This window comes from Macaca thibetana, chromosome 14 (assembly GCF_024542745.1).
Source record: "Macaca thibetana thibetana isolate TM-01 chromosome 14, ASM2454274v1, whole genome shotgun sequence".
NCBI lineage: Eukaryota > Metazoa > Chordata > Mammalia > Primates > Cercopithecidae > Macaca > Macaca thibetana.
Window position 1 is genome coordinate 86,585,430 of NC_065591.1, and position 15,246 is coordinate 86,600,675.

At 36.7% G+C, this 15,246-nt stretch overlaps 1 protein-coding gene across 3 annotated transcripts in view; it reads left to right on the forward strand.

The window, feature by feature from the left end:
- The first annotated feature begins 217 nt into the window (after nucleotides 1-217).
- The window catches only part of AMOTL1 (angiomotin like 1), a 172,765-nt gene continuing 157,736 nt past the window's right edge, over nucleotides 218-15,246 (forward strand). For all 3 annotated transcript variants that reach the window (XM_050758886.1, XM_050758889.1, XM_050758891.1), the window contains exon 1: nucleotides 218-326. The gene's annotated coding sequence lies outside the window, so the exon portion shown is untranslated. The remainder of the gene's footprint in view (nucleotides 327-15,246) is intronic.

Here is a 15,246-nt window from a genome sequence, read left to right on the forward strand (position 1 = left end):
TTTCTTTCCCTGGTGCCAGTTAAGGCAATTGGTGCCTTAGGATTTTCTGAAGTTCTTTGAAAACAACAGGGTTAGTCAGATTCCAGCAATTTACCTTCTGAAGGCTGAGCATGTCTGGGCAATGGCTGCATAATTTGGATGGAGTCATCACTGATGAAGCGGAGTTGGCTCAGCCAGGCAGCACTCGTTGCTCTTTTTAAACTCCACGGCACCAGGGATGAAGTCACCTTTCTTCTTTTAAACGAACACATTTGCTCTGTGAGTCCCTGTCACTTCTGTTAGAACTTAGTATTTTTTCCACTGCCGGTCACCAGGACTTCTCACAGGTAAGAAAATTCTTATTTAGTGGATTTCACTCTAGGGAACCTTGACATGAAGGGGGGACTTTGGAAGGCATCTATGGGCAGAGTTGGAGTTAGATCAAGAAATACTCCATTGGGTGGGGAGAGTGGCTGTTTCCATGGCAGCTGGTCCCCACCTGGTGGGGTGGCAGACCATGGCTAGGCAAAGTCAGCTTTGAGCTGCAGTGGTGGGCTCCCACAGGGGGCATGGGAATCTAATTGGGGCTTGGTGTTAGGTGCCTATTCTAAGAGTTGTATAATGAGCATGTTAGTGAAGCAGCTATAAGTGGACTCTTTTGGGCTAGAGCCATCCATACTCCCTTTGCCTTCCTGCTGACTGGGTAGACCCTTAGAGGGTTGATCCTTATAAAAGATGTGTGGAAAAGCAGCTCTCTGGAGAGCCTTGATTTGCTGTTTAGCTGGTGTGAATGCTTCCCTTCTTTCTCAGGAGTGTAGCAGGAAACAAAGGGGCCCAGGATCCCTGTTCTGACATGCAGGTACCTCGTTCAAACAATGGCTGTGCTGCTGCATGTCGGGCAGAAGTGTACAAACACATCTTAGTGCCTGACCCTATGAGTTCTTCCAAGAAAATGCACATGAGATCTGTGTGTGTGTGTGTGTGTGTGTGTGTGTGTGAAGGCAGACCCTGTGCTCCAAGAGACCACTAAAATCTCCCTGCAACACTTTCTATGAGTTATGTGAGTCTCTGTCACTGATTGAATCATATAGCTCTTATTAGCTTTGGAAGGCTCAATAAAGACATCTTGTTTATGACAGAGGTGCCTGCAGGATGATAAATGGCTTTTGGAAAGAGAGTTGAACCACTGTCAAATGAAAACGTTGAGAATTGCAGAGCCCTTTATTTCTTGGCACAGAACCCTGCCACATATAGTATTTGACACAATCATCTATAACCCATACAGGGAGCAAAGACTCTCATTTAGATAAGAGATATTTGCCTTGTTTTAAATGCAATTGCGTACTGGCTGCCAGTGCCTAGTTATACATTCACCTCAGATTAGACCATATCCAGAATTCATCCTCACCTGAAATCTGCTCCCCATTCTGTGTCCCCTAGGTCAGTAAAAAGTTCCTGGTGGTAGATTTCTGGATTTCACCCTAAACACCCCTCCAAACTTCCTCACATTTTCACATCTGATTTGGGAACACATTCAGCAGATTCAAACTCCATATTATCTCTCAAATCCATCCACTTCTCCCCACCTCTGCAGATATTACCCTAGTTTAAAGCCCTTATTTTCTTCTAGGAATACAGAAACCTCACATCTGGGCCTCCTCTTTCCAGTCTTACCTCCCAGCAGCAGCCAGAATGATGGTTCTAAAATAATTGATCAGCACCTGCACAATCCAATCAATCACCAGTCTGTTGAGTCAGTCTTCTTAATATCTCTCCAAATTGTTTACATCTCTCTACCCTACCACTACTACCTTGGTCTAACCCATCAACACACTTTATCTGAGTTACTGCAGTATCCTCTCAGCTGGTCCCCCCTGCTACCAGGCTCACTTCACTCCTAGTATAAGACATTCAAGCTTCTTGTTTTACCAAGCTTTCTAAGGACATTTTTACCAGAGTAGAACTTGAAATGCTTATTACTCTATTTGGAGTTCAGAAGCATTAGCATTTTATGACTCTTGTAGGTGCTTGAAGGAGAGAGGCTAGAGTGTGAGAGGATGGGGAATATAGAGAGCAGTGGGAAGGCAGCCTGAAGAATGCGTAAGCCTCAGACCTTAGAACCATGTGGGTCTTCATTTGAATCCCAGTTTCTCCACCTCCCAGTATGACTTGGACCAAATGTCTAAACCTTCACGACGCTCATTTCCCTCAACTGTGAAATGGAAATAATACCTGCTTCATTAGGTAAATAGAAGAGTTAAATGAGAACATTTATGGAAGGCTCTAAAACATAGCAATTAAGAAATTTTAGTACCTCTCCTTCTTTCCTTCACTTTTAAGCGTTATAATCTCTAACTACCACCTATCTTGTCAGTATTCATGTGTATGTGTTTAAAACTATCCGTAGTATGCATGGTAGGAAGAAGGAGTGGCAAAGAAATACATGAGAACTCTCTTAAGAAACTTGCAGTTTACTTAGGGAAATAAAGTCAACCTAAACAGCACATGTATAAACATCTATAAAACAAGCAATCTGTGATTGCAATGTGTGTAGTAATACCAATTGAGTACATAACCAGGAAAGGCCTGAGTAAACAGGTCTGCGAATACCTGCGGACACAGTGTAAATAGATCTATATCAGGCAGTTTTAGGGTTAGGCTACTCAGAGATTTAAAAATCGTTGGTTGATGTAAAACTTTCAAAAAGGACTTGTGCATTTAGAATGGCTTAAGGACGTGCAGATTAGTGTTTAAAATGACTACACACTCATTCATTAATCAAGCATTTATTGAGTGCCTACTCTGTGCCAGCTCCTAGACTATACAAATTCTTTGCTACCCTTCCCACAAGAGATTAATGCTAATTCTCCACCTCTTAAATAAAGGCTAGCCTTAGGGACTTGGTTGACCAATAGAATGAGAAGGCGGCAACATTCTGGGACAACCACAGCTAGGTTCTATGAAGGTTTACATCTTCCTCCTGGGTTTCTTGTCTCAGTCACTCTGGGAAAAGCCAACTACCATGTAGAGTCATGTGCTAGTAAACTGGCTCTCTGGAGAAAAAAAAAGTTCCCTGATTTGCAGTGTTTGCCAACTTTCATGGTGTGAATACTCCCACTATGGCTTCCAAAATGATAGCACTGAACACAGGTTTGGGAGGAGATATGCAGAATCAGCTCTTATAAGCCAATACAAGCTGGCCCAAGCCCATGACTGTCAATTACTCTGAGACCAGCATACTGTGAGAAGGTCCAAGCTGGCCACACGGAGAGGCTACAAGGATTGAATCCCAACCAGTCCTCAGATTTTCCAGCCATTCAAACTTAGGCTTCAGACATGTAAGGAAAGAAACTTTTAAATGACTCCAGACCCCACAACTCTCTGACTACAACTATATGAGAGACCCTGAATGAGAACCACTCAGCTCAGCCCACTCAGCCCACAGAACACTGAGAGATAATAACCATTTGTATTAATTAAGTTTGGGGGTGGTTTTTACGCAGCATTAGATAAAGGGAACAAGGTGGTAACGTTGATTACTCTGAAGCCAGCTGAGATCAAGCCCCTGAGGTGGTGTCAGACATAGAATAATCCAACCAGGTAGTTCTTTGTCCTTGCATATTTCCTGGCCTTATACCACTTACGCAAATGTTTTGGTTAAAAAGGCTGGAGAAAGAGACTCATTTACTAACTCGTTTTGCCATTATAATAAAATCAGGGAAAAAGCATCTCTCACACTCACACATACATTCTTCTCTCATCATCTGCCTCCATACCTACTCACCCAACTCTCCTCATACAAGGCTCTGCTGAAGATCTGCCTTGCCTGCTATATTGGCTGTGCCCCATCCTCCACATGGAATTTGTTAGGAAAAGGAGGTAGAGCAGAGTCAATATGAAATCAGGGAACTGCCCAGAGGTGCCACTTGAGGCCTGGTGGAAAGCACCTGAAGCCATGAAAAAAGAGTAGCAAAGAGGAGGATTTTAAACAGGCTTTGGTGAAGACACATAGACTATTGGTTAAAGGTATGAATTTTGAAGTCAGATGACCCGGGTTCCTATCAGAACTCTGACATTTTCTAGTTGCTGACCTTGGGAAAGTATCTAGACATATCTTCTCAGTTTCTTCCTCTTTAAAATCTGGATAGTAATGCCATCTCACAAATTTCGCGTGACGATTCTGTTTGTAGATTATATTTGTGGAGTGCTCAGCACAGTGCCTAATACATCTGTGTTATGTAAATGAACAACAGCTAACAGTGGCAGTAGTGACAGCACTGGAGCGGTACTAATGATACTGTTGTTGCAAGTCCCAAAGCCACAAGCTCCCTGGCAAACCCAGAGCTTCAGTCAGTCAGTCACACTACAGGTGCCTGAGATAAGTGTTCAATAAGTACTTATATCACACTGAATATTCACATTCTGAATGTCTTCTACTGTCATTTTTTTCCCCTTTTTGCCCCTAAATGCATTTCCAAAGGCTTAAAAACACACCTGTGCGTCCCATCCTCTGTATCTAAAACAATATGAACTGGGACCATGTTTTCTCATTTCTTGTGAGACCTCTTCTTACCTTCCAGTGTGTAGCAGGTAGTTGAATAGTTCAGTGCTCAATATATTATAACTATTTATTCCTATTTTTTAAGCTGTATTTAAGAAGAAACCGAAGTTAGATGACTTCTAAGGGATCCAAAGCCCAAGGTACTCCAAAAATTTTAGGTTTACCAGTATACAGATAGATGCCACCACTTTGGTAGGTCAGGGTGAAGGATAAAATCACTTTTGAGAGCAAAATGTGATTATTCCCTTGCTTTATTCATACCTTGAGAATACAAAATTTTAATCTGTGTAATTTTTTTTTAAATTTTTTTGAGACGGAGTCTCTCTCTGTTGCCTAGGCCCGACTGCAGTGGCGCTATCTTGGCTTACTGCAAGCTCCACCTCCCGGGTTCACACCATTCTCCTGCCTCAGCCTCTTGAGTAGCTGGGACTACAGGTGCCCACCACCGCGCCCCGCTAATTTTTTGTATTTTTAGTAGAGACGGGGTTTCGCCATGTTAGCCAGGATGGTCTCGATTTCCTGACCTCGTGATCCGCCCGCCTCAGCCTCCCAAAGTGCTGGGATTACAGGCGTGAGCCACCGCGCCCGGCCTTGTGTAATTTTAATATATGAATTGATGTTTGACAGATCGGTCTCATTAAATTTATGATTGGTCTAGTTGTGGATTTTGTAAACAAAGAATCATGCAAACACTCTGGCTATTAAAGAATAGCTGGCTTGTATAGTTTTTAAAAACATTACGAAATATTTATAGATTCATGAGTCTATGAGTGCCCCCTTCACCCAGCCTTCCCCACTGTTAACATTTATATAACTATAGTACAATATCAAAACCAGGTAATTGACATTGGTACAATCCACAGACCTTATCAGATTTTATCAGCTATCCATGTACACATTGTGCGTGTGTACATGTGTGTGTGTGTGTGATTGTATACAGTTTTTATCATATTAGCTTCATGAAACTATTGCCACAATCAAAATATCACTAACTATATCATCACTGCAAGGTTTCTTTATACTTCCCTTTTAAAGCCATGGTCCCATCCCTAACCCTTTGAGACTATTAATCTGTTGTCCATTTATATAATTTTATTTCGAGAATGTTATATAATCATGCATGATGTAACCTTATTACAATGGCTTCTTCCATTCAGCATAATAACCTTGAGATCTATCCAAGTTGTTATGTGTATCAATAGTTGTTTTCTTTTTGTTACAGTGTTGAATTGCATAATGTGGATTTACTACAGTTTGCTTAAGCATTCACTCATTTATCCATTGGAGGACATTTGGGTAGTTTCTAGTATTTGGCTGTTACAAATAAGGATGTTATGAACATTCATGTACAAGTTTTTGCATGAACATACATTTTCATTTATTTAGGATAAATGCCTGAAAATATGATATCTGGGTTTTATGTTAAGTTTTTAGTTTTAAAAGAAACTGTCAGACTATTAATATTTATACAGAATGGCCATAATATTTTATGTTACCACCAGCAAAATATGAATAATAGAGTTTCTGCATTTTTGCCAGAATTTGGTGTTATCACTATTTTTTATTTTAGTCATTCTGATAGATGGATAGTGATACCTCATTGTGGTTTTAATTTGTGTTTGCCTAATGGGCAATGATGCTGACCATCTTTTCATGTTGTCATCTGTATTTCATCTTCAGTCAAATGTCTATTTATGCCTTTTGCCCCAATAAATGGGATAGCTGGCTAGCTATATGCAGAAGAGTGAAACTGTACCCCTGCCTTTTACCATATACAAAAATTCACTCAAGATGAATTAAAGATTTAAATATAAGACCTCAAACTATAAAAGTCCTAGAAGAAAACCTAGAAAATCAGTCTTGGCAAAGAATTTTTAGCTAAGTCCCCAAAAGCAATTGTAACAAAAAGAAAAATTGACAAGTTGGACCTAATTAAACTAAAGAGCTTCTGCACAACAAAAGAAACTAGCAACATAGTAGACAGACAACTTATAGATTGGGAGAAAATATTTTCAAATTATGCATCTGACAAAGGTCTAATATCCAGAATCTCTAAGGAACTTAAACAAACAAGCCAAAACACAAATAACCCCACTATTATCTAATTGGATTGTTTTGTTTTGTTGTTGTTTTTCACTGTTGAGTGTTGTGAGTTCTTTATATATTCTAGATATAAGTCCTTTATTAGATGTATGTTTAGCAAATATTCTCTCCCACCCTGTAATTTTTTATTCTATCTTCTTGAAAGGGTCTTTCACAGAACAAGAGTATTTAATTTTCAGAAAGTCCAATGTATCAATTTTTCCTTTAATGGATTGTGCTTTTAGTGCAAAGCGAAAGAACTTTTTATCTAGCCCCAGTTCACAAATATTTTATATTTTTTCCTAAAAGATTTATAGTTTTATACTTCATGTTTAGGTATTTAATCTATTTTGAATTAATTTGTATGTAATACGTCAAGTTTAAGTCAAATTTAATTTTTTTTTTTTGTCTCTGTATGTCCGATTTCTCAAGCACCAGTTGTTTAAAAGGCTCCCCTTCTTTCTTTGGATTGGTTTTTCAGCTTTGTCAAGAAATCAACTGGGCATATTTGTGTGACATTATCTCTGGGTTCTCCATTCTCTTCCATTGATATGCCTATTTCTCTGACAATACCACACTCTCTTGAGTATTTGACTACTGTTTTATAGTAAGTTGCGTGGGAGCTTTATAATAAGCAATACACTAAGTAGAGTTATTCCTCCCACTTCAGGGTTATTTGTCAAAAGTTTTAGAGATCCTTGGGACTTTCACTTTCAACATAAACTTTAGAATGAGTTTGTCTCTATCTACAGAACCTTGCTAGGATTTTGATAGGAATCCTCTTAGACATGTAGTTTAATTTGGGGAGAAGTGACATTTTTATTAGGTTGAGTCTTCCAATCCTTTAACATGGGAAATTTCTGCACTTATATGGGTCTTGTTTTTTTTTTTTTTTTTTTTAGGAACATTTTATAATTTTCAATATACGGATTCTGTAGGTATTTTGTTGAATTTATACTAAGTACTTAACTTTCTCTGGAGCAATTGAAAATGGTATTGCATTATTATACTTCAGTTTCCACATATACATTCTTAATATAGATAAATGCAATTAATTTTTATGTTAATATTAAATCCTGCAACTGTGTTGAACTCATTAGTTCTAGGTTGTTTCTTCTTCTCCTCCTCCTCCTCCTCTTCTCCTTCTTCTTCTTCTTCTTCCTCTTCTTCCTCTTCTTCTTCTTTTTCTTCCTTCTCCTTCTCTTTCTCCTTCTCTTTCTTCCCCTGTCCCTGCCCCTGCCCCTTCTCCTTCCTCTTCTTTTTCTTCTTGTAAATTCCTTGGGATTTTCTACACAGACCATCATATAATCTGCAAATAGGCATTTTATTTTTCCCTTTCTATTCTGTATGATCTTTCTTTTTCTTGCCTTATTGCACTGGCTACACCTCTCAGTACTATGTTAAGTAAAAGAGATAAGAACAGAAATCCTTTCCAATCTCAAAGGAAAAGCATTCAGTCTTTCACCATTAAGTATGATGTTAAGAAATCTTTCCTTTATTCCTGCTTTGCTGAGAGTTTTTATCTTGAATGAGTGTTTGCTTTTGTTATATGCTTTTTGTTCAATCATCAGTATGATGATGTGATTTTTTTACATTAGTCTGTTGATATGGTGAATTGCTTTGAATGATTTTCAAATATTGAACTAGCCTTATATAGCTGAAATAAATCTCATTTGGTCATGGATTATTATTCTTTTTTAAACATTGATAGATTCAATTTAATGATATTTTGTTAAGGATTTTTGTATTACAGTTCATAAGAATTATTGATATCAATTTTTTCTTCTTTTGTACTGTCTTTGGTTTCATATCAAGGTAGTACTGGCCTCATAAAATGAGTTAGAAAGTGATTCCTTCTTTTCCATTTTGAAAAAGAGATTGTATGGCATTGGTGTTAATTCTTTAAATGCTTGGCAAAATTTTCCAGTGAAATAATCTGGACCTGGAAATTTCTTTTTGGAGAGATTTGTAATTATAAATTCAATTTTTCTAAATAGTTGTAGAACTGTTCAGATTATCTATTTCATCTTGGTTGAGTTTTCATTGTGATTTTTGGGAATTAGACCATTTCTTTGAAATTGTTGAATTTATGAGTGTAAAGTTGTTCATATATTTCATATTATTCTTTTAATGACTGTAAAATCTGTGGCAATATCTCCTGTTTGATATTGGTAATTTATGTCTTCTTTCTTTTGATCTTTACCAGTCTAACTACAGAGTTATCAATTAAATTTTCGACTAATAATCAGCTTTTTATTTCATGAATTCTATTTCTTTTCCTATTTCAGATTCATTTATTTCTGCTATTATCTTAATTTTTTCCTTCTGCTTGACTTCGGTATATTTTGCTCTTCCTTTTGTTGTTTCTTGAGCTAGCAGCTTGAATTACTGACTTGCGATCATTTCTCTTTTCTAATGTAAGCCTTTGGTGCCATAAATTTTTCTCTTGCCACTTTAGCTGCATCTTACAAATTCTGATGTTGTTTCTTCATTTTTGTTAAGTTGTATTTAGTCTGTAAAAATATCCTTTGAGACTTTCTCATTTACCTATGGTTTATTTAAAAGAGTGTTGTTTAACTTCCACGTGTCTAAAGGTTTTTCTGTTTTTGTTTTGCTACTGATTTCTAGTTTTATTCCATAAGGTTAGAAAACATACTCTATTTGATTTCAGTTTCTTAACATTTGTTAATAGCTGTTTTATGACCCAGAATATAGTCTATTATGATGAATATTCCATGGATGCCACCACTCCCAGCTAGTGCTATTATTATTATTATTATTTGTGGAACTGGAGTCTTGCTATATTGTCTAGGCTGGTCTCAAGCGATCCTCCTACCTTGGCCTCCCAAAGTGCTGGGATTATAGGTGTGACCCCACTGCAACCAGCCCCAGCCTTCCTTTGTTATCACTTTCTGTTTGAAGAGCTTCCTTTAGCCATTGTTTAATGGTAGGTCTGTTGGTGACAAATATCTCTTAGTTTTCCTTTGCCTGATAATGTCTTTATTTCCCTCTTCATTCCTGAAGGATAGTTTTGCTAGATACAGGATTCATGGTTTTGGATTTTCTTCTTTTAAGAATTGAAATATATTGTGGCAGGTCCCTCTGGCCTTCATAGTTTCAAACCAGAAATCCTCTGTCATTCAAATTGGTGTTTGTCTATAGGTAATGCATCATTTCTCTTTGGCTGTTTTTAAGATTTTGTTTTGTTTTAGTTTTCAGAAGTTTAATTATAATGTGTCTTAGTGTGAATTTCCTTGGATTTATCTTATTTAGGCTCACTTGGCTTCTTGAATCTGTGCATTTATGCATTTCACCAAATTTGAAAGTTTTCAGCCATTATATTTTTGAAATACTTTTTCAGTCACAGTTTTTTTCTTCTACCTCTGAGATGCTAATGATACAAATATCTTTGTTTTGATCTTACAGAGCCTCTGAGGCTCTGTTAAATTTTTTGTCTATTTTTTCTTTTTTGTACAAGTAAATTCTATTGATTTGTCCTTAAGTTCACTGATTCTGTCTTACCATCACCACTCTACTACTAAACTCATCTGGTGACTTTTTATTTGTCATTATTGTCTATTTAAATTCTATTTTCTGCATTCGGTTCTTTTTTATGACTTCTATTTCTTTGTTGGAATTGTGTATTTCTCATGTGTTTCAAGAAAATCTGTAACTGTTTGTTGAAACATTTTTATAATGATTGCTTAAAATCCTTTTCAGATAATTCCAGCATCTGAGTCTCTTCAAAGTTGGCATCAGTTAATTGTCATTTCTCATAAAAGTTGTATGTTTCCTGGTTCTTGGTATGATGAATGACTTCCACTCATACACTGGACATTTTGGGTATTATTTTAGAACATGCTTCATACCACTTAGATCTTTTATTTTTAGTAAGCAGTCACCCTCTTGGGGCTTAGCATGTAAGTTCTGGTCTACTTTTGTGAGTTGTAGTTCCAATGACAATTTGTTTTCAGAGTTCTTGCAATGCTAATACAGTCTACCTTGTTCTGCTGCTGCTATTTGGGCTCCTGCTTTATTACTGCAAGTGCCTCATGGGCTGTTTGGTGGGTAAGAAGGAGGGGATAGGTCCTGTTCAGGTTTGCTAATGCTTCCCCTGAGGATGGATTGGCCCATCTGTTGTCTTGGGTATAGGATAGGTACCCTACTGATGGTGATGCAGATGGAGCCCACCACCATTCTGGTATTGGATGGGGTTTGCTGATGTTGACACTGAAGAGAGTGGGGCTTGCCAGCATGTGTGGGATGTGGAGTGGTTCAGTCTGCTGTGCTACTATTGCAGCAGCAGGTAAATCAGTCTCTTGGTCCTGCCGCAGCTCAGCACGAGGACCAGAGGATTATTTCTCTGGTAGGATTCTTCTGGGCTCACCTTTTCCCTTCCTTTGGCCAGAGACAACAAGCTTTTCATGTTTGTTTTTCTATTCTATGCCTGTTGGTGGTTTGGGGTTGTAAGCCTCCCTGGTGCTCAGCATGGAATATATGGGAGCTAAAAAGAAAACCCAGGGAAATCACTATGGTGTCTCACATCCTGAAGTCCCTAGCGAGTCAACTTTCTTTTTTCCATCTTTCAGAGTCCTTTTACAATCATCTGTTGAGTTATTTCCAGAGTATTTACTTATATTTAGAGGAGAGGAAAGGTAAAAGTGAGTCTGTAACATCTTATCTCTCAATAAACTTTTACAATTGAAAATGGGAAGGGACAAACAATTTCTGGCAGGAAAAGCAATACGAGAGAGGAAGTCTAGTCATACTAGCTAGATAATTAAAGCATGTCACAAAATGTAATTATTAAAGTACTGGTACAACAACTGTAGAGATCAGTGGGAAAAAAATAAAGAGTCCAGAAAGAGCCAACAAAAATGGCAATGTGGTGTTTCAACCCAGTGGTATTGAGGGAAAGGATATTTGGAAAGGAAAGTTAAAGCTAGATTCCTGTCTCCAAATAAATTCCAGATGAATAACAACATATATTAAATATTAAGCAATAAAAATAATTTTTAAATTGGTAAATTATTTAATAATCTTGAAGTAGAAAAGAACTTTTTAAGCATGACTCCAAACTCAGAAGCTATACAAAGAAAAGACTGATATATTTAATTACATAAAATATAAATAAAACATATGTGATGAAAGTAGTATAAATGAAATCAGAATACAATGATAAATAGAAAAAAGATCATTTGCAACATTTATGCAATGGAGCAAAATATACTTTAAAAATTTTAAATAGTACATTCAATAAAAAAAATAATTTGAATAAAAATGGGCAAAGTACATGAACAGGCTGTTCAGAAGAGAAGAAATAAAGATGGTCAATAAACATATGAAAGAAAGATAAACTCAGAATTTATAAAGCACAAATTAAAACAGTGAGAAATTTTTCTTCTTTTAATTATTTAAAAAATTACAGATTTAATAAATATGCCTTGCAAAAATATGTAAAACATATGGTGTTAATAAAGTTTCCTTCTAAGCTTCATAGTCTCAAGCTTGAAATCTCACTCACTTCCCTAGAAGTATCTCTATTAAAAGTCTGCTATTCCTTCAAGGTCTTTCTCTATGTGATTAAAAGTGTGCATGTGTATCTTTCTTGGACAAAACTTGGATCCTCTTTGTAAATTGTTTTGCACCTGGCTGTTTACAATTTACATGTCAATTTACTGACTTTTCATATCAGTTCTTATAGAGTCATTTTATTTGTTTTAATGGCTGAGATTTATAATATAACTATACCTTACTTTAACCATTTATTGACAGTCATTAAAATGTGTTCTTTTTTATTACAAAATATGTCATATTACATATATCTTTGTATGCACTTATTTTGTAATTGCTTTCTGTAGGATAGATACTTAGAAGTGAAATTGCTAAATCAAATGACATATGAATTTGTATATTAGAGGATATGAGGATGTGCCAAATTGCCATTTAAAAACTGTTTTTAGCATATTTTTCTATCAAAGTATGAGAATATCTGTTTCTTCAAATAGTCACCATTTCTTATATTAATCTTTTAAAACATTTCGCCAATGTGATAAGTGAAAAAAAAGATAACAAGATTGTTTTAACTTGACTCTTTGAGTGTTGCATTGAATATCTTTTTATACTTTTATGATTCATATTTGTTTATTTATTATCAGTTCATAGCCTTATCTAGCTTTCTGCTGATTGTCAGTTTCTTATTGATACATAGAAAACTTTTAAAATATGGATATTAATCTTTTGTATACATGTTATAAATTTTACCTTTCATTTCCTTATTTTTAATTTTACTTTTCTTTATTCTGTCTTTGTTTTTAGAGAAAATTTAAATTTGACGTAGCCTAATCTGTCTAAAGTTATTTTGTGACTTCTAGATTTTATGTATGATTTAGTAAGATTTTTCCCACTCCAAAATTATAAAATTATTTCTTCTAACATGCTTAGTTTTATTGTGACACTTTAATTCATCTTTAATTAATTTTTATATGCTATAAAATAGGAATCCACTTAATAAAATGAATAGACAATTGTTCTAATAATTATCTTAATACTATTTATTGAACAATGTATCCTTTCTTTCCACACTAATTTGAAATGCCAATATTTTCATATACTACATCAATTCTATTGATTATTTTTTTGATTTCCTAGTCTGTGCTAACAAATTATTTATTCCAGTAACAAGATCACACTGTTTTAATTACTTTAGTTTTATACAGTGTTTTGTTTTATTATTTGGGAAAAATAAGTACTCAAACCCTGAAACTATTTTTCTTTCTCAGAAATGTCTAGGCTAGAGTAGAGTGTGGGGTGTATGATAAAAAATTGCTTAATAAGTATAATGAACATTATATGAGTGATGGCTATCCTAAAAGCCCTGACTGCACCACTATACAATCTATGCATGTTACAAAATTATACCTGTGCCCCATAAATTTATACAAAAAGAAATTCTAGGCTAATAATCCAGACATATTACTAAGACAAAAAGCTAGAGGGAAAATGTGTGTGTGTGTGCGTGTGTGTGACAGAGAGAGAGAGAGAGAGAGATTTAAATATTTGAAAAAACATAGATAATATTTGGAGGACACATAACTGCAATAGTTACCTCTAGGGAGTGGGACCATTGGGAATACTACTGATGAGTGAAACTTCTTATTTTGGATAATTCCTCACTATGTATTCTTTAAAAAAAAAAAAGTATGCTTTTTTTTTAATAATTAAAAACAGTATCTGGTTTTCTGTGATAGGAACCCAAGTCTATGTGAGGGCACATCCTATGTATCACACAGTATTTCTCAACTGTGGCCCCACATTAGGATTACTTGGGAAGTTTTTAAGAAATACGGGCACCCAAGGACCTGCCCCAGAGTTTCTGATTTCAGAGTCTGAGGGAGGGCCTGGGACATCAGCATATTTTAGAAGTTCCCCGGACAGTTTGAATGCTCAGCCTCAGCTGAGAACCACTGCTCTAGATGATGTGAGACTTAAAAGGGTCCCCAGAAGGCCACTGTGCTGAGGTATTTTCAGAATATAATTACTTGGGGATGTGATCAAAAGTAATCCACCACTTCTCTGTCAGCCCAAGTCCTGCCTTGAGATTGAGAGTGAACAAGTCCAAGGGGAGATGTGGAAAAGAACTTTGCTCAAATATGTATGAAAATATCCCTTTCTGTGGAAGGTAACCGTATTAAAAGGTAGACTCACTTAGGCTCCCTCAGCAAATAAAGGATTCTTGTAAACTAGTCGTGACCATGAAAGGTGCAGGGATCGCATGGAAAACCAGAAACAGCGAAACAGCTGCACCTCAGAAGCCCAGACTGTGGCTGGTACTGAAAGGTTCTACCAGAGCTCCAGGGATCACTGTTATTTTGAGATCTCTCACGGGAGCCTTTCAAACGTCTTTCATCTGGAGAATCACTCTGTTAAAATGAAATGGCTTTTGGAAACCTGATGTGGAAAATGATTGAGGAGGAGCTATTCCAAGCCATATACCTCCCTCACCTAAAACCCCTCCCTGAAGAAATCTGAGAAGTGGCTGGAAACCCAATATTTGTAGCTGTCTCCTTCCCTCTCTGTTTTCTTTTGTGTGTGTGTCTTCTGGTTCTTCTCCTTATTTGCTGATTCTGCCTCTATATTCCTGACAGGGTATCTGATTGGCCCATCAATTGTCTGCCCTGGTTGAGTGAGATTTTCCACACCAGGTGACTACACAGATGGAGTCATGTGTCCATTCCCGGTCAGCTGGGCTAAAGAAGTGGTGGGAGCAGAAGAAGAAATAGGGTGCCTGAGGATTGAAGGAGGAGGATGTGGTTAAGGTAGTTTCCCTTAGAAGAGAGAGTGGATGGAACATAACCATGATTAACCTGTTCAGGCCAAGCATTAGGTCAGCCTTCAGTGAATATTGAATTGGAGGGTAGATTTAAACAGGTGTGAAACTGCTTAAATTAAAGTAAACATGCTAAAGGGAAACCTGTTGAGAATATGTAGAGATCTCTGAACACAACATCTCCAAAGGCCTTTTTCTGGCTGTAAGAATCTAGGCTTTTAAAAGATCTTAAGAACCTAGGAGGTCAGGGGAATAAAATTCATTTTCCTTTGGGATGGGGTCTGTACCACGTGTA